The sequence below is a fragment of the Oryx dammah genome, unplaced genomic scaffold (genome assembly GCF_014754425.2).
Source record: "Oryx dammah isolate SB20612 unplaced genomic scaffold, SCBI_Odam_1.1 HiC_scaffold_22, whole genome shotgun sequence".
Taxonomy (NCBI): domain Eukaryota; kingdom Metazoa; phylum Chordata; class Mammalia; order Artiodactyla; family Bovidae; genus Oryx; species Oryx dammah.
In genome coordinates, this window is record NW_024070206.1 from 17,151,986 (window position 1) to 17,177,177 (window position 25,192).

The 25,192-nt window shown below is 43.1% G+C and overlaps 1 protein-coding gene across 1 annotated transcript in view; it reads right to left on the reverse strand.

Moving 5' to 3' along the window:
- SETBP1 (SET binding protein 1) overlaps window positions 1–25,192 on the reverse strand; it is a 385,267-nt gene that overhangs the window by 46,808 nt on the left and 313,267 nt on the right. The gene's annotated exons all lie outside the window — the stretch shown is intronic.

Below are 25,192 nucleotides of genomic sequence, written 5' to 3' on the forward strand. Positions count from 1 at the left end.
CGTATCCAGTAAAGAATGGGCCACACAGCACTCAGGTTTTCTGGAATATTTTGCACACTGCCCCAGTAACTCATTTAGAATCCTGCTGGACTGCAGTGTCTCCATACAGTCACTTCATATGCTCAGTACAGGTTTATAAGGTCACGAACGAATGCTGCCGGGCAGAGGGAGGGCCAAAGCAGCTCAAGACGGCAATTCCAGTCTTACTTATCTTCAGCTCTATGACTTGGGCATGACACTTCTTTTTGTCCTGAGTGTCTTTATGGTCTCTGATTCCTTGTGATTCCACATCTTGAGTAGACAGAAGAGTCTCTGCTGGTCTTAAACAGGAGGAAAGTCACTTAGCCATCATAAGGAAGATCTGTGAGTCAAAAGCACTTCTATTTTTGAGAAGACAACAGAGATCTCAGTTCTATCAGATAAACCAAATAAAATGCAAGTTACTGGACCTGCAAGGCCTGGGAAACCCAGTTAGGTCTAAGCACCTCTGGGTGTTTCTGTCATGTGTCTGCTCACAGGGTTGGTGCCTCATGGTGAAAGTGGTATGCCACTTTTTAATGAGGTCCTTTTGGTTACTTCTGGAAGGATTATTCTTGGTTGAAGATCAAACAATCTAAAACTCCCCACGACCCAATGAAATATTGACAGATAATATTAACTATATCTTATACATGAGGAAAACAAGGCTCAGAGATGTTAAGAAACATATTCAGGGTCTCACAAAATTAAAGTAGGAATTTGAACCCAAGTCTCTGCATCAGGTACTTTCCCTTAAACAGCCTTCCTGTCCCATGCTTATGAGAAGTACAGACGGTTACTTCAGCATCTGGACTCCAAGACGTTGACAGAAGAACTGAGAGGTTTTCTTTAAGTAAAGGTTTAGGAAAATAACTTTTGTGAGCAAATGGCATATTTCTTAAGTTTTTCTAGTTAGCCCTGGGTATGAGCAGATAATAGTCTAGTATAAGATTAAGAAGTTGTGGAACTTGTTGAAAAAAAGGTTCAGATGGAATGTGCAATGAGGCTACAACTGTGGACAATCTCCATGAGCTCAGAGCTGAAAAAACAGCTTTCATGTTTGACTTAGGCTTTCCTAAGAAAGGAAAGGAAGCCGGAAACCAGGATTCGGGGAGCAAATGGAATTGCTGAGAGGTGCCAATAAAGCAAATACAAGACTTTACAAAAGGTTAAAAATAATTCCCTGACTGTATTTCTCAAACTTGGAAATTATTACATTTCCCAGCTAATAAAACTGACAATAAAACATTATTTTTTCAACTTTGGTTATGTAATAAGTGGAATGTGTTTGTTTTTATAAGCACCAATTTAAAAATAATTGAAGTTATCTGAGGGCATCCCTTTGCCAAGCCAGGAATTTGCTTGAAGGACATCCAGCATCAAGGGTGACTGGGGTTGAGGCTTGGGCAGGTAGAAGCTCTCTCTCCCTAGTGGGCTTAGTAAAAGGCTTGCCTCTTGTTAAAGAGGACTGGAGGTGGCAAAACAGTCTTCCAGTGTTCATTTTAACATCTTCTATCAGGAGCCCATATTCTCCTTCTTACTTCTGAACTAGGGCCCAGGGTTAGTTCCTGCTTATTCCTTTCAGGCTAAACTCAAGCAGCAGGTAACGTCCCTTACTCAGAACGTCCACTTCTCTGGCCTTGCAGAGAGTACCACACCCACACCGCAGCTCTGCAGACCTTGCTCACGCTCAGTGTAACACTTGGTTATATGATATTTCAAACTCATAGCCTCAATCAGATATATCTTCAATCACCATCCAGCTTTGGGCAGACAAACTGATCTAAACCTTAGATTCCTTGTGACTAAAGTAGAACTAAAATGAGGAATTTGTTCAGGCTTAAATGAAGTAAATATCTATCAAGTGTCTACCACAATGCCTGCCTCCTAACAGGCATGCTGTTATTAACATTACTATTATAATTCATAGTGATCTTGACTTTCCAATAAGATAATTAGTAAGTTGAGAAAAGAGTTGTGTCTTATATTTTTCATATTTCCAACAGTGTCCACTTGGCAAAGAGCTAATAAGAGATCAAGAGATTGACCAATATATATTGAATAGAACTGCATCTGTTTGTAAAGAGTTTGAGACAGTTTCACACAAAATCATATCACTGATACCACTATTTGAAGTAGAAACCAAGATGGTATTTTCCCCAGGCCCCATAAGAAACATTCTACGATTATATGACTATTATAAATAAGAAGATATAATTTTTTGTGACAGAAATAAGTTATTTATTATTCCATTTCAAGAAAGTAAAACAGACAGAAGGAGGTGTCAAATACTATGAGAGTAAAAGATGTTTGAGGAAAACCACTCAAAGTCTGTCAGAATCACAGAATAACCAGGCTGGAAAGATCATTCCATTAATGAGGAAACAATGGCTCCCAGGAAACAACTGCACATTGTTGGTGAAGCTATCCCAACCTGCTGCTCTGCACTCTGGACCTCTTCACTAGTCAGTAAGGGCAGCCAGGCCCTTCATGTTGTTTATGTGTCCAGGTACCTGACTTCCAAGTTTCTTTGCTTATTTTGTCAAATGACTGTGAAGATCCCATTAGGGGCTGTGATGAAATAAGATGGGGATGGAATGGGGATGTCAGATCCCTTTTGCTTTTGACAGTAACTTCAAAAGAAGAAAAGAAAACAAAACCACTAGTAACGATAGAAGAGATTAGACTATGGTCTGTTCTTTGAAAGGAGAGAAATAGATGTGCCTACTAGCAACAAGGCAGAATTTGGCCACCATACTGCCACCAGTAGGAAACCATGCCTCAGGCCCCCAAATCACCCCTTCCTGGAATGGTCCCTTCCTTCTGAGGGAATTCCCAGATGCCAACCCACAAGGCTCTTAAGTGTTGTTCACTGTGGGCACAAAACTTTGGAGTTTCAGGTTTCTGAAGCTGCAAGGGGTCCTCCAGAAGAGGAGGCTGGGACCACCAATGGGTCCCCTTTTGCAGATCTCTCAGTTTTACCCTCTGTGGCTATACTTCCTGGAGGGTGGTGTCTGGGAGAGGTGTGCTGCAGGTCTGAGGTTTGCAATTCTCCTTTTCCTCCTCTTTCTAAGAAAGGGTGCCAGGCCCAGGGTTGCTTTTGTGGGTGTCCCTCCTCATCCTTTTGTCCCATCTCTCAGAAGCAGGGAGTCCTGACTAGTCATGGTCAGTTGAGAGTCCTTTTATCTCCACTTTAAGCCCCCATATTTAGCTGTTTTTATATGGAAGTCTCCATTGGCTGGGCCAGGTCTAGTGGCCACTTGTGAGGAAACAAAGGAAGAGAAAAAAAGGCTGATGATGGCAGCTTTTGGAGTGGGGTATAGTAATTCCAATAGGCAGAGGGGGAAAACGAAAAGATGGCATTTCCATGCAGCCGTGAAACGAGGTGGAGGAATCCTTCCCTCTCCTTGGACAATAAAGGCTCCTGCTAATTTTAACCAGAGTCAGCTCTGAAAAACCTGCAGTTGACTGTGAGTCAGTGGCCCTCCAGGGAATAGGAGGTGGGGAAGTGCACGCGTGCGTCTGTGTGTGTGTCTGTGTGTGTGTGGTGCGGTGAGCACGCACACCAGTGTATATAATCTCACAGTGCCCAGAGCCCTGGAGATCCTGGAACACTTCAGTAGCACAGGCCAGATTCATTAAAAAGCCTGGCTACAGGCCAGCAGTTAAAATTGAAGCAGCATATTTATTGCATTTTGTTCAAATAAATCTGAAAACGTGTGAATCATATTCCTTGGAGAGATTGGGAGAAGAAGTAAACAACATCAGGCTAATACTTACAAGCCGTGGCGGAGAGAGAACAAAGATCCAGAAGGTTTCTTGCTCCAGGAACTCTGGAGCTGCTCACCCACCCTTCCTAGGTGGGAACTGGGGGCCACACTCTCCTGCCACTTTGCCCCCCCGGCCCGACGCTGGCTTTGGTGTCCCTTTTGGGCAGGTGGCTCTGCCCTCTGCTCGGGTTTTCTCGGTTGCATGGGGCATATTTCACCCTGCTCTGTGGGCCTCTGTTGTCTCCCAGATGCGCCACTGTTATCCTGCTTTCTAACGGCAGCTGCAGAAATTAGATTCAATTATGGGCTTTCCTAAAATAGTATATATAGAGGGAAATCCCCCCCACCCCCACAGCCCAGTTCTTATGAAACTCGGCAAGAGCTCAAACTAATTATTTGCCTCGATAAAGAAAATAAGCAGTTGTCCAGCTTTATCATGCCTGGGCTGTATTTTCTTTTGTTGTTTGGTATCTTTCGGTGATGGTCTAAGGGGCTGTGTGTTTTAGGAGGTAACCTCCTAGTGGTGGAGACTGTAGGCTAGACTTTGGGCCTCAGTTTCCTTAAGTGTAAACCATCATAATTACTCTCGTGTGGTAAATATGAGGGCTGACTGAAGTCTTACAATACCATCTAACTCAAGAACACAGGATCAGCAAGACCAAATGTCGTCTTTTCTTTCTCTCCGTTAAAGAGATGATTTACGGGCATCAGTATGTACATATACTGATCTATTTTTCTCTGATCAAATCAGGATTTTTTCCACAACATAATTTTGCCACCAATTCCCTCCCTCATTGCCTTTCATTACACACATGCATGTTGGTATGAAAAGTGGAGAAAGGTAGATGAACTTGTATGACAGGGGCTTTAGAACCTCACTTGTACTTCACACAAACACGGCAGCTGAGGCACCTTCAGAAGCTCTCTGAGCCTCCTGACATTCCTGACAGGCCCAGGGTGTGAGTGGGGAGATTGGAGGTATGAAACTCAGGCACATATCTGGGGTATTTTGAGGCCTCTGGAAAGGTAAGAGTGTTTCTTGGCACTGCACAGGTATTAACCAGGAGAGATCTTAGGTGGAGGTTTCATGGGGCAGCAGTGAGAGTGGATCAGAGCTGTGGTGCAGGTGTGAATATACGGAGTTGGCAGGTTTCTGAGTTAGGGCCAAAATATGGATACACTCACTTGGAGATCCCATCTGACTCATACCGTTCAAGACGGTAGAAATGACTCTTGAGAAGCTGGCCTTATTAGAGAATCTTAGTACCTGCTCCTTCGCAGTGTTGGGGCTCATCCAGTTTCTTCTGGTCTGGCCAGGCCAAGTCATTCTTTTCTACTCTCTCCACTCTGAATCCTGGAAACACTGCAAGAGGTGACCCTTCCTCCCCTCACCCTAAAATATCTGGCACTGATCAGGAAACCCTGATGCAATGGTGAAAGGCCCCCCTGTATTCTAGTTGCCAAAACTTTTTCACAACTGTGCTGATAATAGTAATAGGTAGTACTTCAATTGCAAGGATTCTCTCCAAGCCCTTTTTTACATGTACTGACTCACTTTAGATTCATCAACAAGTCTATATGGGAGGGATATTATGTTTATTCCCATTTTACAGAGAGGGCAAGCGATTGACTCTTGGTTATCACAAGGAGTAGACAGCAGAGTCAGAATTTGAAAGTTCCCAAGCTGATCCCAATATCATGCCATACAGTCCTGGCTTCTAGCATATCTGTTCCTCTCGAGAACTGGATGATGGACCCCCTTTATGCATTGGTTTTCTGAGTGTGCGCCAGGAGGACATTCAATGAGTAGCCACTAGGCCAGATGGTAACAGGAAGCTAAACCGAGTTTGCCGGTTAAACAAGAACATATTTATTAATTTATTCCTATCTATATGAACCATATCTCTCGATTGCATGGATGTCAGTGAATGTGCTTCATTTGAAAGGTGCTGCCTGACCCAAAAGTGGGAGGCACATCTGATTATTTCCCCAGGATGGGGTGGATGGGCCCTGCTTCTCAGCCGGTCCTCTTCCTTTGCTCTTTGGGTGAGGTCACAGGTCAGAGTGAGGGAAGACCTATGATCAGTGAAGCAGGCTATCTGGGCAACATGGAAATAAAACCAATCCCTCAGAGACTGCTAAATCCCTATCTCCTTGCCAGAACTGTATGAAGTCCAGTCGATGCTTCAAGAATGGTCACAGACTGTGTTCACTGACTCTGTCAGCCTACATTCTGGCTGCTGATTGTATAGCAGACACTGGCTTTCCCCATCCTCCCACTATGTAGAATTTGAGTTTCAAAGCTCTCAGTGATTCATTTTGCTGTATTGCCTGGGAATTCAGAAAAAAAAAAAAAAAAACTTCTGCCAAACATTATTTGCTTATTGAATGAAAGAATAAATGGATTATTGAATTAAGGCAGAACGTGAGAAGAAATCAAGTTGCTTAAACACATATCTGTGTATTTCCAAGTGTCTTGGATACCGCATGCCTGTTCCTGAAAGCAAATTTTAAAACAGAGCATGAAGAAACCTGGTGGGTGAGTTTTGTTTGTCAACCACAAACAGCTTCACAGCAGACTGGAGACGCCTAGTGACCGACACAAGGACAAGGGCAGTAAGTGGAGGCCGGTGCTCAGAAAATATCAGATACTATCCTAACTAGTCTGTGTCCAAGTGGGTCCAGCTCTTGAAACAGATCTCTCAAAACTCCTACTGGGTGGAGGCAACCAGATTTTCATAGCACCGCTCATGAAATGAGTTATCAAAGGTTAAGCAGGTAGGTAGAATTAAACGCCTAAAGGGTGAGATCTTGGGTCTCCCCAAACCATCACTGGAATGGCAGTCGGGTGAGGGCTCTATGACCAGCACCAACCCAGCATCCTACTTGCTAATATGGAGAAACCCACAGGATTCCTTAACTCAGAAGCTGATTCAGTGGTGAAGTTAGTTGCTCAGATACGTCTGGCTCTTTGTGACCCTATGGACGGAAGCCCTCCAGTCTCACTCTGTCCATGGGAGTCTCCAGGCAAGAATACTGGAGTGGGTTGCCATGCCCTCCTCCCTCCAGGGCATCTTCCTGACCCAGGAATTGAATCCACATCCCTTATATCTCCTACGCTGCCAGGCGTGTTCTTTACCACTAGTGCCACCTGGGAAGCCCGAGTCTGTGGTGAGCGAGACAGAAACCACCATCGTGCCTTTTGTAAGTGCCAACTCTGCTCCTGTCAGTCAGGATTGTAGTGCCACATGTATTAACTGTGTGTTTTATTTTCTGTATTTTATGATGCTTTGACATTGGAGGCCTTGCTAACCCTCAAGAGACCGTCCCTTACAGGGCTAGGTTATCCTAGAGATAGTAGACAAGCCCCCTATAAAGCACGCCTTTCATGTGCAAATAAATACAGAACCCATATCCTCCAACTACCTCCTTTATGGAGCTTCCCCACTGGTTGAGGCACTATGCCCCTGCTTTAATATCATCCCAGGGCCAAGCACCAAGCAACTAGGGGCGATCTCTAGACCCCAAAATCTGCTGAAATTATTCAAAACAGCTAATTCCAAACTTTCCTCATATGCTCCACACATTCCTTTCCATGAAAATCACAATAAAGGCTTTTGCCCTAGTGCTTACCCACGCAGTCCTACACACCACAGGCACAGCACACTATCAGTTTCCAGGGATCCATGAGTGTAAACTTCCTCCTTCACGACCATCACTTTCATGTCTGCATGTCTTACCTTATGTTGAAAACAAGTCCCAGGTACCCTTTAACACACCAAGATTCATGTCTGTCCCTAAACCCCCACGACTCCTGGGTTAAGGCTAGAGAATTAAAAGAGGTCACTCTCCTATCACTTCTTGATCCTTTAACATAAGCTAAGATCTTTATTTTTTATTTTATGCTAACATATTTATTTTGCTTGGGTCTTAATTTTTTTAAAAGGAACTTTACAAATGTTTCTAACAATAATATTGTCAACAACCACCACCACAAGAGCTAACAGCTATAAAGTATTTCCATGTATGAGGCATTTTCCATGAATTAATTTCTTTAATTCAAGCACACTCTCCATCTGTGATTTTCAGAGAATAACTGTTTGCCCAAGATCACACAGCTGGACAGAGGTGGCAGTTAGATCTCGGCAACTTGACTCGAGGCAGCAGGTTAAGGCAGTGTGCTTGGAGGGGCAGCCACACCTGGGAAGCCGAGCTTTGGGAGAGCTCTGAGACTTGGTGTGCTCAGCCCTAGAAAGGTGTGATGTGGTCAGCATATCTACTGTTGGTCACTAGACAATTTGTGTCTCTTGAGAGAGAGATTGCACCTATATGTAAACCAGCTAAGGCATTGACCATACTTTATAGTTCAGGTATTTATCTGTTTCTCTAGTAAGACTTTGTGGATGACAGAAGCAGTTAGGTGATCCCCATAAAGGCACCATTTCCTTATCTTACTCTCAGAATCGGCACTTTGAATGTAATACCTGCTATAAAATCGTATACGCTGCCCCACACTCTTTAAGGCACCGGAGCTGCTGCTTTGGAGAGTCCTTCACTGGAAAGACTGGTCTAGATGCTGGTTTATTCATTTAACATTGACTGGATCTTTATCAGGTGCCTGGCACAGTGGTGCACGCTAGTGTTATAACATTCCATTTATCATGCTTACCTGCAGTGCGAGTCTCTCCCACCCTACAAGTCTAACACAGGCTTGTCTCAATCAAATAAAAAGCATCACTCATGGGTTATGTTTATATCATGCGTTCATATCTGCAGCCTAACAGGTTGTAGAATCTTTAATCCTAGAACTGTGCTGCATATTTCTATGGCATCCCCACAGCATCCAAGCTGGGAGACTGTTTGATTTGACTTGATTACATGGATTATATTTTCTTGCTAAATATCATGTGTAATTCTATCAGCAAGCAGTTATAAAATTAACATTTGCTTTCTGATATTAGAAAATTTTAAGTATACAATCCAGTATTGTTGGCAAGGCTCTAAGAAGTTAGATCTTATGGTAAGTATTCTTATAACAACAACAAAAAATAATAAGGTGGGGGGGGTTGGAGAAGAATTTGGGAAGGGAGGGAATGTGTCTGTGGTCTTCATGAGGGTAGTGGTTTCACAGGTATATACTTAGTCCTAAACACAAGTTATATACACTTAATGTGTACAGCTTTATACATGTAAACTATACCTGAATAAAGTGGTAAAACAATTTTTAGCTATAAAGCTAAAAAAATACATTAAGAGTCTTGACTTCAGACTCCAGCCTAAGTCCACACCAGCTATGTTAGCCATGACCCTGAGGAATTATTTAACTGCAGTACCCAGTCTATAGGATTGTTGTGAGGAACAAATAAATAATGCATATACCATATTTAGCATAATGTCTGGCACATGGTAATTGCTCACGCTCATTAAGAGCTGTTAATATTTTCAGTTAATTGTGAGTTAAGAGAGAGGGGAGGAGTCCTAGAAACTGTTCCCTTGGTAATGTCCAGGAGAACTATCATGATCCATGCTCTCTCAGGACTATGTTTCGATAAACTTCTGGGCTGCCTTCACGGGTACTTAATTATTTGTCTAAGGAATGTAAACATATTTTAACATCTGCCAAAAGTCTAAAAACATCATGACCAGATATCAACGTCAAGTTCCTAAAAAGTTAGAGAAAAAGTTATAGGAAGTATTTGTCATATGAGTGTGTGAGTCTACATATTTAATTCGAGAGTGAGGTGCTTTCCCAGTCTCTGGCTTCCTCTTGTATCAAGAAGAGTTAGAAGGTAACCATCTACTAGGGTGAGAATTTACCAGTGTGCAGGGGCAAAAGCACCAGATGATCTAAGTGCTTTTGGGTCCAGGTTAAGCCCCCCCTGATGCTCCGTTTAGCCTGAATCTACAGGTGGGCCATCAGTTCATAACCCAACACGCTTTATGGGGTGGCCAAAAGTAACGGAGATGGGGGCCTGCAGTATGGAGGAGCACATGGAGAAGACGGGCATGGTGAAGAGGAGAGTCTGATTTTATATCTCAGGATTTATCCGTTCCTCCTCCTTCCACCGTTCTCAGTAACAAAGCCTCAGAGGCAGGCAACTGTGGTTAACAGGCATTGATCTGTGTACCAAAGGAAAGACCACAACCGATCGGAGAAAAAGACATGTGATTAAGCAGCTCACTGGCAACTGGAAACAAAAACACAGAAGCTAGCGGAAGGCATGAGCAGCATGGTAGACTAGAAAGGATGGGGTCCTGAGACACAGAAGACCTGAACTGGGGTCCTAGCTCTAGAACACAGACAATATCCAACCAGGCAAGTCATTCCCGAGCCTCAGATTACACATCAAACAGACCAGTTCAGCAATTCCTACTCTACCTCACTCACGATTTTCATAGGGAGCCCCAGATAAGACCCCAGATGTAAACATTTCTGCAAAACACACAAATGCAAAGTTGAATTATCATGTGGCTGGCAGCAGTGCCCTCTTGAGTCATAAACATATCAGCCAAGGGCCTGAGCAAACCCATGACTGATAATGCATTGGATTGAATGATGGCAACAATCCCCATTCCCCTCCTCCCAAAATCCTTCAGACAAGAAACATCAACAAGCATGTTACAATCTCTCATATCCTCTAAAAACCATCGCTACTACTGAACCACCCACTGAGGTTATATTATGCCCCATAAAAACCAGAAAAATCATTATCTTCCCACCGTGGGGGGACAGAGCTCCACTCTGTGCTTTGAGCCACATGCATCAGAGATGAAGGCCACTGCTCCAAGGCAGAGCTGCTAACCTGGAGTACACCTGGGTTGCCGGGGGAACCTGGCAGCCAGCACCTGCTGCTGCAGCTGCAGACCGAGTTTCCTTGTTGGCAAATGCAAGAAAGCATTTTGTGAGGTTGGCTGCAGGGCCCAGTGCTGAAAGCGAAACCCCTTCTGCTGCCCAGTAGGTACAGTTGGCAACCGGGAGGAAACACAGTTCTTCCTGCATCCTCACTTCTGAGAACATGACTTCTAAGCAGCCTTCATTAAAAGGAGTGTTACCCCCAAAGCGCAAGGTGGCCGTCACCTCCCAGCTTCCTCTGTTTTCTCATCTACAGAAATGGGCTCTGGAGTGAGGCCCCACATCCTACCCCATAGACAAGGAGACACTAGCTGTTCTGCAGCTTCTCTTTACAGCTCTGCTGTCAGAGCTGCTGTGAAGCTACCTAAGTTGCAAACCCAATCCAAGGAGGGCAGGTGGGCCTGGCTTCTTCCTCCCACCTGGCTGCAGCCATGCTAGCCATCAAACCCTGCCAGGATTTGGGGTCTGCTATTTCTGGCTTATAGTGCAGTCAGAACCTAGCCTTTGGCTGGGAGAAAAGACAGCTAAGGAGTTGGGGGATTTATTTTTGCTTTCTTTTCCGTATCTTGAGGTGTGCACCATTACCCCCGTTTCTCTGACATCTCAGACAGTTTGCCTGAAGTTGAAGCAGTGAACAAGTGGATGCATACGCAAGAGCCTGGTCTATTGAACTTCAAAGCTGATACTCTTTGGACCTTCTCAAGCTGCTCTTTTAGGGGAAGAGCATGTGATCTTTAGCATCATCACCTCCCTGAAAGCAATATCTTGCGTGACTTTCCTGGAAGTACACCTGGATTTAATCCTGATAGGCAAAAATGCAGGAGAGAAGCAAATACGTAGGGCAAAATTTCCATTAGACCCCTGATGAACGTACATGTTCCCTGACGAAGGCCACACAACATTTCAGGATCAGGTTTTTGGAGGTCTGTGAATTCTCACTGAGACTTTATATTCATATAATTGTTAAAATAGTTAGATAAGGAGGCCAATAAACTGAGGTGGCTTTAATGCCTTAGTTGCCTACATAATAAGCAAACCAAATCCTAAGCCTGAAATGCTTAAAAGGTAAGAAGTCACGATGTAAGGACCACCAACCATAGCAGTCAACTAGGCTTTCCCAAATAAGGCAAGTGCTCCAGCTATAGCCAATCAAATCATTGCCTTGGTTTGTTTCCATTTCTTCCCTATAAAAGTCTCTCTTTGAGCTCCTGTTGGTGAAGTGCTCTGAATCACTTTCGATTTGACACTGCTTGATTTGAATCAATTTCTACTCACATAAACTGTTACAAATTTAAAATGTCTCAGTTTTAACAGATTCAACACCCAAGAGATTGATGAAGAAAACTAGGCCTGGGATAGAATTTGGTTTATGTTGCTCAAACCACAAGAAAAGGGGGTGGGGAATCAAATAATAATAGCCACAGAGTTATCCTGAGCTCTCTCTGAACCTTCCTGCTGCTTTGCACAAATGCAGAGCACTGGATTTCCTGGGAATTCATAGAAAGTTTTGTGTACCAGCTGTTGGGACAATGTGGAATTTTGGTAACTTAGGAGCTCTGAAGGAGACCTTGCCATGTTTCAGAAGGCTCTGTAGGCATCACTGGCTTATTTCTGGAGGAGGCATAAAGCAAATACCTGTCTTGCAGGCCTCCTGGGCCTGAACTGACAGATTTACTCTGACCTTGGGTAGTCCAAGTCCTTGGGGAAGGAAATGGCAACTCACTCCAGTATTCTTGCCTGGAGAATCCCATGGACAGAGGAACCTGGTGGGGGCCATAGGCCATGGGATTGCAAAGAGTTGGACATGACTGAGCAACTTCCATTCCACTGGGTAGTCCAGTCACAGTTCAACCCAGATAACTTTTGAATCTTCAGAATAGTTTAAAGGTTACTGGATCATGTTGGATTTAAGCAAGAATTTGGCCTTAATATGATCAGTTGACTTAATTTAGAAAATTCCCCATTTTTGAACGTCCATAATTATGAGTGTCTCCAGGTTAACACGTGAATAAATCCTAATAATGGTAGGAAAAATGGGATGTAGAAAAATTCACAGCTGTGATCTGGAAAAGACTAGACAGAAGAGATCAGGAGACCATGTCCTGACGTTAAGGATTTATAAAGGGACATAGGGGAAGATAGGTGGAAATGAATACAGAAACATTACCTAGAGGCCTTGATCATCAAGCTGAATACAAGCCTCATCTGGTGGGTCTTCTGGAGTCAATGTAAGTTCTTAAACAGGAGAATAATCATCAAAGTGGGATTTTAAGCATTTCTGGAGATCTTTTGTTTCATGTTAACAATAAGTCCTCAAAACTGTGTATTGTTTTAGAGTAAACATATTTAGAGGAAAGCAGAGCGAGACATGAAAAGAATACTTGCCTAACGTAGCATGCTGCTATATAAGATAAAGAGAAAAATAGCACCTTCACAAAATAAATGTGCTCCATTGACTGGATCACCTGTAACTGGAAACAGCTTCAGAAGGAGTTGGAATGTAGTGGAGCAGGAATGAGGTGGCGGGTACTCAACGCTAACTCTTCCACTAATGGCAAAATTGAGTCACAGAGTTTTCTCAGGTTTGCAGTTGACAAATGAGGAGGGGTACAGCTGGAGGAAGTAGGGTGTACACTGGTGGAAATTCTTATAGTGTACTCTCCCACAAACCAGCCTTTTGCAAATTTACCAGAGGCCATACCCTGAGCTGGACAGACCATGTGTTCATGCCTCATACTGCATCTCTGATTACCTAACAAACTTGCACAGTTAGCCTGGTGTAACAAAGGCCATATAAATATAAGACAATTCTTGTCCTCAAAACCTGGAGGCTTAGCTGATATTGTAAGTTGATTGTGTCACCCCAAAAAAAGAAATATTGGAGTTCTAACTAATCCCCAGTACCTCAGAATGTGGCCTTATTTAGAGATGAGTCTTTACAGAGGAAATCAAGTTACAGACAAGGTCACAATGGTGGGATCTATCTAATATAACTGGTGTCCTCACAAAAAGGGAAAATGTGGACACAGAAAAGCATCTAGGGAGAACAGCAGGTGAACATACAGACAGAGATCAGGGCGATGTGTCCATAGGCCAAGGAATGCCCGTGTTGGCCAGAAAACCATCGGAAGCAAGAAGCGTGGGACTGATTCACCCTCGCAGCCCTCGGGAGCAACCAGTGGAAGTCTGCTGATCAAGCTCTCCAGCTTGTGGGACTTTGCTATGGCAGCTCTGACAAACTGATCAGTTGCAGAGATTCTGAATATACTTACAAAGAACAATTAAACAGCAAGTTAGCAGGTTATATATTAATTAAAAGTGCTATGTAAAGGGAGAAACATGCCAGAAAGAGAGCTTTTAACCTTTCCTGGAGGTAGGGGTCTTGTGTCAGGCCTTGAATAACTTTAAAGCTTCTTCCCTGATTTGATGATTCTGCAGGTGGTATTACATTCTGTCCTCTCCAACCACTGTTTATGGTACTTGCGTTTCTTGAGTTTCAGTTCACATTTTCTTTTTTTATGCAAAGTTCTGAGCCCAGATCCAGTGTGAACTATCTGGAAGCTGGTCTGGGTGGCCTAGAGGTTCTTTCTAAATTTTAAGAGTCTGTTGACCCTATGACCAGAATTCTATCCTCAGTTCAGTCGCTCAGTCATGTCCGACTCTTTGTAATCCCATGGACTACAGCATGCCAGGCTTCCCTGTCCATCACCAACACCTGGAGGTTGCTCAAACTCATGTCCATTGAGTCAGTGATGCTATCCAACCATCTCATCCTCTGTCGACCCCTTCTCCTCCCTCCTTCAATCTTTCCCGGAATCAGGGGCTTTTCAAATGAGTCAGTTCTTCTCATCAGGTGGCCAAAGTATTGGAGTTTCAGCTTCAGCATCAGTCCTTCCAATGAATACTCAGGACTGATTTTCTTTTGGATTGACTGGTTGGATCTCCTTGCAGTCCAAGGGACTTTCAAGAGTCTTCTCCAACACCACAGTTTAAAAGCATCAATTCTTCGGTGCTCAGCTTTCACATCCATACATGGCTACTGGAAAAACCATACCTTTAAATAGACGGACTTTTGTTGGCAAAGTAATGTCTCTGCTTTTTAATATGCTGTCTAGATCAGTCATAACTTTTCTTCCAAGGAGCAAGCTTCTTTTAATTTCATGGCTGCAGTCACCATCTGCAGTGATTTTGGAGCCCCTCAATATAAAGTCTGTCACTGTTTCCATTGTTTCCCCATCCATTTGCCATGAAGTGATGGGACTGAATGCCATGATCTTAATTTTTGAGTGTTGACTTTTAAGCCACCTTTTTCACTCTCCTCTTTCACCTTCATCAAGAGGCTCTTTAGTTCTTCACTTTCTGCCATAAGGGTGGTGTCATCTGCATGTCTGAGGTTATTGATATTTCTCCCGGCAATCTTGATTCCAGCTTGTGCTTCATCCAGCCCAGTGTTTCTCATGATGTACCCTGCATATAAGTTAAATAAGCATGGTGACAATATACAGCCTTGATGTACTCCTTTTCCTATTTGGAACCAGTCTGTTGTTCCATGTTCAGTTCTAACAGTTGCTTCTTTACCTGCATACAGATTTCTCAGGAGGCAGATCAGGTGGTCTGGTATTTCCATATCTTGAGGAATTTTTCACAGTTGGTTGTGATCCACACAGTCAAAGGCTTTGGCATAGTCAATAAAATCAGAAGTAGAAGATTTTCTCAAACTCTCTTTCTTTTTCAATGATCCAACAGATGTTGGCAATGTGATCTCTGGTTCCTCTGGGTCAGTCTCTTGTGGGGTCACTGCTCCTTTCTCCTGGGTCCTGGTATGCACAAAGTTTTGTTTGTGCCCTCCAAGAGTCTGTTTCTCCAGTCCTATGTAAGTTCTGGTGGCTCTATGATGAGGTTAATGGTGACCTCCTCCAACAGGGCTTATGTCATACTCAGGTCTGCTGCCCAGAGCCCCTGCCCATGCGGCAGGCTACTGCTGACCCATACCTTCACAGAAAACACTCAAACACAGCTCTGATTTAGTCTCTTTGGAGTCTCTGGGCCCTGGTGCACACAAGATTTGTTTGAGCCCTCCAAGTGTCTCTGGAAGGTATGGGGCCTGATTCTAAATGTGATTTCGCCCCTCCTACTATCTTGTTGGAGCCTCTCCTTGGATCCAACATTCTCCTGTCGACAGTTGTTCAGCAGCGAGTTATAATTTTGGAGTTTTCACAAGAGAAGATGAGTGCACGTCCTTCTACTCTGATATCTTGTATATACTTATATAAGGTAAATATCTAACAAGGACCTCTTGTATAGCACAGGGAACTATACTTGATATTTTATAACAACCAACAAAGGAAAATAATATTGATTTTTGACTAGGTAGAAAAAAAGTCCTCATCTTCCTCATCACCATTATCCCTTTTTCAACGACCTAGGCCTCATCTTAAAGTAGGGGCCCCTTCTGGCTAGTGTACTGAATAATCTGCTCTGTTTCTCCATCAGAATTACCACTTTTAACACCTCCTCTCACTTACCTGATGGTGAACCTGAGAATGTTTTGAAAATCACTTCAATTTGAGGGAATTTTCTAAAAAGTATTGCCCATCAATACTTTTGTTTTAGTAAATTCCAAGGAAAACAAAATGTGATTAATTATTGAGGCTAATATAAAGTTCTTTGTGCAATGATGACAGGTGGTGTCTGTCTCATCATAATATTGGTTTCACTCCTCCAGTGATATACTGTGGCAAAACCCTTAGTACTTTTTAGATTACTGGGTTTCTCTAATCTATTTACTTTTAAAATAGCAACCACAATCCAAGAAATTCCTTTGTCGCACATCAACTCTATTCCCAGTATGTTCCCTTACTATGATGATAAAGAAGCTTACCAGGATTGCTCCTAACATCAATTAATAATGTTTTAAAATGATACAGGGAGTGAACTGAAGAAAAAATACATTCTCTAATCTCAGCAGAGAAGTGAGGGAATTGAGCTTTACAGTTCAGAGGGTCCAGCAGGATCCAAGAGCAGAGAGAAATATGCTATGCTCTTACCCTTGAATGGAGCCTATGATTTCACTGCCTAGGCATGTAAAGAAATCTGTTACAAGCTGGGCACAATCGACCTGGGGCTGCTGCTCTTCATGCCTACATGAGGAAGTGTGGTAAAAATATGGTGGTGAGATAAGCAGTGGGTTGGATCCCAGGAGAGCCAGTTCTTCAATCTAGCTCTGTTTCAACCTACCCAAAGAGTTAGCTGAATTCTTGAGATTTTCTTTTGCTTACAGGTAAGATAACTAAAAGGTCCTTTTCAGTTCTGACAGCCTCTGATTCTATAATTGCCAGCTGGTTACACAATAAAAAGTGAAGATTATTAAAGCATGGACAGCAGAGATGTCATGTGTGTTTAGCACAGTGCATGTGATAGAATGAAATAAGTGCAATGGTCACACCAAACATTGGGGCAGAAAAGATGAATTTGGGATGCCAAGGGCATCAATGACTTGTAACATTCCTATTTTCATGGTATGAATTGAAGAGAATCACAGTAATTGACCCCTATTCTAAATCTTGTTCAAAGAAGGAAGGAGGGTACTTGGTATTTTGCCAGGGTTAAACTTATGCCCTTACGTTGCCTTCATTTTTTTCGCCAGCTGAGACTTGTTCAGGTGTAGTTTCTCGATTTGAATGCTCTTGGCATTTGGATCAGATAAATCTTTGGTATTAGGGGTTGGAGGCAGGCTGTCCTGTGCCATGTAGGATGTTTAGCAGCAACCTTGACCTCTACTCAGTAGATCCCAGTAGGAACAGTCCTCCCCTAACCCAGTAGAACAACAACAAAAAAAAAGTTTCCAATAAAAAATGTCTCCTTGGGGAAAAAAATTACACCAAGGTGAAAATCATTGCTCTAGTGGGATATAATCTTGCCAGAAGACAACCACACCCACATAATAGAGAACAACTTGAAGAAAGGTCACCTCTCCTGAATTTTGAAAGAAAGCCACCATGTTTACTTATAGTATCAATGGACTTTTGGGTCCCTGTGCAACTAAATGGCTTCTAAAGATTTAAGAGAAGTGGCTTGCAGATTCCCTGCTCGTTTGGTTTTTCATGACATCACTACTCTTTGGGCATTTTATGTAGAAGGGAAGCAGGTCTTTTGTTGGACCCACATGAGGACTTCATTTGACTATGAGGATGTAGGTGGTTTTCTTCACATGTTTACAGTGGGAAGCACTTAGTCTGAAGCTGTACCCAGAGCAAACACTGCCCACACAGTGGGCTCCTGATGGTGCTGGGTTACATTGACTGTCCATGTAGTCATGTTCCTTAAATAGGATAATGGTCCACTGAATTGGCCTGGACTCACATATACAGATGTGTGGTAATGGAAGGGGGTTATCAAAGAAAAGAAATCACTCATCCTGATGATACTGCCATTGTTCAAATGTTGCTCCAAGTTTGGAACCATTAAAACCAGATTTTGAGCCAACCAACAAAGTCAGTCTCAGAAGCCTGTAATAATCATTAATGGGAATAAAATATTTACTGATTCACTAGTGTATCAGTATACTAGTATATGCTGTGTGAAAGTGAAAATGTGAAAGCCACTCAGTTGTGTCTGACTCTTTGGAACCCCATGGACTATACGGTCCAAGGAATTCTCCAGGCCAGAATACTGGAGCGGGCAGCCTTTCCCTTCTCCAGGGGATCTTCCCAACCCAGGGACTGAACCCAGGTCTCCTGCATTGCAGGCGGATTCTTTACCAGCTGAGCCACAGTATGCTGTGTAGAGGATGAATATGTTTCCTGATTGAGAATCCATAAGAGAAAATACACCAGAGTTTCTGGAGGCAATTCCAAAAATATGCCAAAATTCCTTGAGCAATGGTAGCTTTGTGGAATGTGATATACCCTTTTGAGACAAGGATTTATGCATTTGGCTTGGAACTTATCAGCATATTTCTTAAACGGATTAATAGAATTACTCAATATTAACATCTCGTATATACCAAGGTACTCATCACCCACAACACATGTTCTTCACTATAATCCCCAAAGAAGTAATGAGAGTAAAGGCCCCCATTGTTCTAGTCTTCAGCCAAGTTTTCACAGTCTCCTGAGGATCATATTTTCAACTAATTCCTTAAACTGACCTGAAAAGGTGAAAAGAACTAATGTTTTTTCAAGTGAAGGAAAGAGCTTCAGTACTTTCTCTTCAAGTGAGGTGGCTGCTGAGGTCCGAATACTTTGGCGAAGGAACTACAAAAAAACAAGGCTGTCGGTACAGGGTTGGGGGGAAGCACCCACACAAGGTAATAAGAAGCAGCACTTTAAATCTGGCACTGCTCTTGGAAACGTTTACAGGCTTCAAAGCGTAATTATAAAAGACAGAGGGTGTGGAGGGAGAGATGAAGGAAAAGAGAAGATGAATGAAAGAACTGTTCCATTCCTGCCACCATTAATAGCACAGATTATAATAAATCCCAAGCGAGTAGGAAGAACAGGACTGAGACAGACACTAAATTCCAGGGGAGACCGGACCTGTGTTTTAAAAACAGGGCCATGTGCTTCGGAAGGAATGCTGTGTGCTTAGTCTTGTTTATAACATGGTGAAGGATTCAAGAATGTAATCTGTTCCTCTTGAGAAAAAAAACCTTTTTTCCTCCTCAACCCTCATCATCTACCACCCCTTCACCCCGTGTCCCATTCTAATCCCAGATCAGAAAGACTGGGTTCCATAGTAAATTTCTGGAACGTTCCGTTTGGGCCTGTTTTTTATCAGTATAGCCAGCTGACAGAGTGGCTTTGCTTTTGCAAAAAGAGATCAATGCGGGGAAGTGAAGATTTTCTGAGGGAGCTTTTTAGACTTGTCAGATCTGAGGTATTTTTGGGCAGGTTTTTTTTTTTTTTTCTTTTTAAGGCAGGGGCACAGATCTAGAGATGCAAAAAGGAGCATCTCCCCTAACTTTGCAGGAACATTTCATTTTGGTTTTATTTTGCCTTGGACCACTTTCCTGAGGATTCTTGAAATGAATTCACTGAAAGTGAATGCTGTGCAATAAAAGATCATGGGTTTGGGAGCTGATGTCTTTGCAACCTTTTCCTGCTTGTTCCATCTTGGGGATGTAACTGGAAAAAAATGGAGTACCTGCATCTACATTGCTGAGGTTCTGCAAGGCTCAAATTAAAACACATCTGTAATGGCACCCCACTCCAGTACTCTTGCCTGGAAAATCCCATGGACGGAGGAGCCTGGTAGGCTGCAGTCCATGGGGTCTCTAAGAGTCGGGCACGACTGAGCGACTTCACTTTAGCTTTTTACTTTCATGCATTGGAGAAGGAAATGGCAACCCACTCCAGTATTCTTGCCTGGAGAATCCCAGAGACAGAGGAGCCTAGTGGGCTGCTGTCTATGGGGTTGCACAGAGTCGGACACGACTGAAGCGACTTAGCAGCAGCAGCAGTAGAGTAAAAATCAGTAAGCCAGCACAGAGGCTGCCATCAGAAATGTGACTTCCTATCCCACAGCAGGTGACTGGGGTACAGACTTGGAAAAGCCTGGACAGTGCATTTGTCCCAGCCTCTTCCTCAAACAGGAGTCCTTTCGCCCACATGCCTGACTCTGGGAAAGCCAGGCTCTGCTTGAGACAGACAGGGGTGGATCGGGCAGCTCACCGCCTCCTCAAGCCCCATGCTGTGGGCACAGCGCTCACCCTGAGAAAGCTCTCACTGCGAGCCCACACTTGCCACTCTCCACTTTCTGCTCAGGTGGAACACTGACACTGAACAGCCATGAAAGAAACAGCTTACTTTTCTGTGTGCGTCTACTTTGCACCATGTGAAAGTCACTCAGCCGTGTCTGACTCGTGGCAACCCCGTGGACTATACAGTCCATGGGATTCTCCAGGCCAGAATACCGGAGTGGGTAGCCATTCCCTTCTCCAGGGGATTTTCCCAACCCAGGGATCGAATCCAGGTCTCCCGCATTGCAAGCAGATTCTTTACCAGCTGAGCTACGAGGGAACCACTTTGTAACCATGCACTGGCCTAAAAACTTTTCCGACATTATCAGATTCAATCTTCATATATCTAATAAGGTAGCAGCTAATACTGTCCTTATTTTACACATCAGGAAACCGAGGCTTTGAGTGGCTATGCAACTTGCCAAAAGCATTCCACATAGCAAGTGGAGGAGCTGAGACTTTAACCCAAGTTGGTCTGACTTGAAGTCATGCAGCCATCCCTACACTACACCACTGTCCTCTGCAGCTCAAGCATTTAGGGTAGTGTTGAAGGCCCAGAGGGAGTGCTCAGCAAATGGAGAATGAACGGATACAAGTACAAACCAAAGAAGCATTCTATTTGCAAAATAGTACTTGAACCTTTGTAACCTCAATTGTCTTGAGTTCTTCAGTACCCCCAGCCTCATCTTTGTTGCTGGTGTTGTCTTTGTAACTCTGCACCACATTTAAGTGGATAAAAATGTAAAGCAAGCACCCTGCCCAGTGTAAAGTTTCCTAAGGGTGTGTGTGAGCTCACACGTCTCAGTGGTATACCACAGATCTAATCATATATATTTTTAGCAGCATGTTAGCGACCATTTAAGGTCTTTATTATATTCCAATACAACTTCTCTGCTGTTTTTTTTTCAATGAGAAAATCATAAGGTGGGAAAGCTGTAGGGCTCTTAGAGGTTTTCTTGCCAAGCCTTAAACATACATGTACCTTTTTAATTTAAAATTTCTATTTAGTAAGATTTGGATACATTTTGAGCAGATCTGGTAGAGAGGGGGCTTCCTAATAATCCCAGGATTCTAACTGTAGCCTTCAAAACTACCCCGCACCCCCTCCCCACCCTCGTAACCTCCCCATTATGTTGTCAGTCAGGAATATGCACAGAAAACCTAAGGGCAACACGTGGGCTACCTAGCATCCAGGCTGCTCACTGCTGCCCTGCTCTGCCCCTGGCCTTGGTTCTCACCCCCAGCTCCTGCTTTTCCCTGGTGGCTGTGCCTCTGTCTAATGACTTGATTTTACTAACTCTAGTGTGCTCCTGTCTGTCCAAGTTCAAGGTCTGCACTGGTTCCCTAGTAACCAAGACAAGTCCCCTGTTTCATCCTCTACTGGGAATAGGGGTTGTGTCTCAGAAGCCCAGCCTTGGTATCCCTATGCCAAATAAGATCCCTCTTGTTTAAGTACCATCTGAAACCTATTGTTAACCTTTGGAAATCACAGTCTGGTGGTAGTGGGGGAGGCAGGCATGCAAACAGAACTTTGTCATATAACACTGGACTATGGACAAAAGAATATTGGCAAGTATGGTCTTCAGTCAAATAAAGACTAACAAGCTTTTTGTGTTCTGTTGTTTTTTTTTTTTTCTCTTTTGGTTAAACATCTATATTTAATTTCTTTATGGTCAAGTCATAAGCTCTTGATAAGAAAACCTCTAGACTGTAAGCTACTAGTGGCAGGGTTATCAGTTAGCATTACATGATGCAGAATTACATCCTCAAAGTACCAGTGTGAGATACTGGGGGCTCTGCACACACAGACAAATTGAATCAACCAGTATAAAATGGATTAACCAGGTCAGCTAATTTTAGCAATGCAGGCAAACTAATAACTATCATTTCCTCTATTACAATGGAGGGTTTGCCATGAATTAGGTTGTTCTAACTTTCTATTCCATTGTATCTATGGGGAGACAAAGCTCAGAATTCAAAACTTATTAATATTGAATAAAATAATGCCAATGGTAAGAACACACATGGTACACATCCAGAGTTCTTTTCAGGTATCATTTGGTAGATAATATCAAGATGGCATCACCGACTCAATGGAGACATGAATTTGAGCAAACTCTGGGAGATAGTGGAGGACAGAGAAGCCCGGCATGCTGCAGTCCATGGTATTGTCAAGAGTCGGACATAACTTAGCAACTGAACAACAACAATCAAGATTTCAGACTTCTTACCTTCCCACCCACTCATACCACACAATATTTACCTGTGCATATATGCATATATTCCACATAATATTTAAGATACTGTGAATAATATAAGAATATAAAATTTATATATTTATACTTTCTAAGTGTCATTGTTATGCTGAGCTCTGGATGATTTTTCAAATGCTTCACTAATCAATGAATCAGAACTTCTTGGAACCTTTGGTTCCGAGTCAGTGGCCACTGTAGGGCTTAAAAAGAATATGGCACACGTGGACTCCTGCTTTCGAATACCAGATAGGTCTGGGTAAGGAGACCAGACTGGCCTCTAAGAGTCTCATCAAACAACATCAAACCATGTAAAAGTAGCTCTCATATTGATGGTCAGAGCTACAGGAGGTTTTTATTTTTTCCCCGTAAAAAAATTTTTTTTTGATGTGGACCATTTTTAAAATCTTCATTTAATTTGTTACAATATCGCTTCTGTTTTCTGTTTTGATTTTTGGCCACAAGGCATGTGAAATCTTAGCTGCTTGACCAGGGATCAAACCTGCACTCCCTGCATTGGAAGGTGACGTCTTAACCACTGGACTGCCAGGGAAGTCCCTATAGGAGTTTTATTTTGTTTTTTGTTTTTTTTTTAAACTCTTTTGTTTAAAACTCATTTTTTAATGGATAATTTTTATGAGCTACAATAAGTAGCAGGAGCTGCTTTATTTAGAACTAAGGTCTTAGTTGAGGCTAGAAGAATGTTCAGGATTATTAATCATTCTATGAAAACCAGAAGACTATCTCCAAGTATATAAGGTTTAACATTAACAGCGGAGAAGGCAATGGCAACCCACTCCAGTACTCTTGCCTGGAAAATCCCATGGATGGAGGGGCCTGGTAGGATGCAGTTTATGGGGTCACTAAGAGTCGGACACAACTGAGAGACTTCACTTTCACTTTTCACTTTAATGCACTGGAGAAGGAAATGACAACCCACTCCAGTGTTCTTGCCTGGAGAATCCCAGGGATGGGGGAGCCTGGTGGGCTGCCGTCCATGGGGTCGCACAGAGTTGGACACGACTGAAGCGACTTAGCATCAGCAGCAGCAATATTAACAGACTACGACATCAGTAGGTCTGATTCAACTGGGTCCCTGGGAATCTTTTGTCATAATTTATTTCTCATCAAGGCATCAAACTAGTGGTAGAGTAACAAGTGTTTGCTGTTAGAGTTATTTTAGGACTACTTCTCATAAAACAGCAGTAAACAAAATTATTGTGGAGTTCTGGTACTGTAGGTGGATGCCCATAAACGAACATCCCTGTGGATTTACTTCCCCAACCCACCTTCCCCAGCACTACGCTCAATGCTTAACTTTAGACTGCTCCGCAGCATGGGGAGAAGGGCTGGAGGCACACTGGAAGGTGAGTGGATTCCTAAGCATCTTTCAACTGAGGCCTCGAAAGCTATCTACGGATCTAGCTGTGCGTGGAAAAGGAACGGCAGTCGTTAGGATCAGTGCTGGAAGCTGTGAATAGAGTCAATATGTCTACTGAATGGTACATATGTCTGACTAGAAACAGACACATGGGTTTATGTGTATACAGCTTCAGTCTGTGCAGGGCAAGGGAATTCTCTGGGGTCCTTCCTGCTCGCCACTCAACCTGGAAGAAAATGGCTCTATCACTGGCCCAAAGCGAGAGCCACAGAGCAGTCAAATGTGGGGCATGTTCCTGAAGTAACGAGACTCCCCTGTAACTGGGCCACCAGGCCCCTCGGGTGCTTACCACATACGACGGGAACTGCTGGAGATGCCTAGTCGGGGCGTAGCTTAGCTCAGGATTCTAAGTCTCCTCTCTGCCCTGGAAATAGCACACAGACTTTCTCACCACGGTGCTCCCCCACCACCAGCCTGGCTTCTTCAAAGCCCTGAAGAACTGAAAAGATCCCAATCTCCCTTCCCTTTAACTAGAGCAGGGGCTGCTAAACGGCCTCTCGCTGCCTTTTGCGTGTGGTGCTAATTAACATGATCCAAGTTACAATATGTGTTAAAGATTCCAGTTTTGTTACTTATTTAATGAGCTTCGTGGGATTTGAACATGAGGCTCAAAGTAGCAGGGGAAACCTCATAATTAGTTTCAATTACAAGAAGTTCCTACGCATTAAGACTATTTGATGAACTGCAGAGGGAAGGAGCTGAGGACCAGATACAAATCACTAATTTTGTTGCATTTATTATTATACTTATTTTCTTCCTAATTAGTACTGATTGGCTTATGATCCTAATTAATGCAAAGGAATTTGGAATGGTATACAATGGTATGGCTTAGAAGATGCCAGCATGTACAACTGCTAAATTATTGCTAATTGTTATTTACATGAGGCCTCAAAGACTAAGTAATGCAATGCCTAATTAACATTAAAGATATGGTATCCATTTCCAATTTACACTAAAGCAATGGAGATCAGATTGTTAGTTTTAAAAAAACTCAATCTTTAGATTCCAAGAATTGCACCATTATATATTGACCTCCACCTAAGGGGAGACTGTTTCTTCTTTTCTTCAATTGCATCTTGCCAGGGCTTGGCTAGAACTTTGCAAAAAAAAAAAGTTACA